Source organism: Penaeus monodon, chromosome 27 (assembly GCF_015228065.2).
Source record: "Penaeus monodon isolate SGIC_2016 chromosome 27, NSTDA_Pmon_1, whole genome shotgun sequence".
Taxonomy (NCBI): domain Eukaryota; kingdom Metazoa; phylum Arthropoda; class Malacostraca; order Decapoda; family Penaeidae; genus Penaeus; species Penaeus monodon.
In genome coordinates, this window is record NC_051412.1 from 25,176,209 (window position 1) to 25,176,670 (window position 462).

Sequence of the window (462 nt, forward strand, 5' to 3'; positions counted from 1 at the left end):
ATACAACAATTAAAAAGCAAATACAAAAGCAAAAACAACACAAAAGCAGACAGAAATAAAGAGAGAGAAAATAGAAACAAAATGTGAAAACAAATAAATAATAAAAACAGCGACATCAAAATAATTCAACAAAAGCAAGAAACAAACAAACAAAAAAACAAGGAAATACAAATAAAACAAAGAAGAACGAAATAGAGACAAAATAACAAAAAAGGAACAAACATGATAACAAAAAAAAGAAGAGGAAAAACAAAATAACAAGTAAAACGAGGAAGAACAAAGAAAAAAAAATCATAAATAGAATAACAAATGAAACAAAGAAGAACAAGAGAAAAACAAAATAACGGATGAAACAAGGAACAAAATAAAGACAAAAAAAAACAACAACAACACAAGAAACAAAGAAACCTCGCTGTTTTCCGGCCGTGAAGTGTGAAAAAAAAACATATATATTTTTGCCTA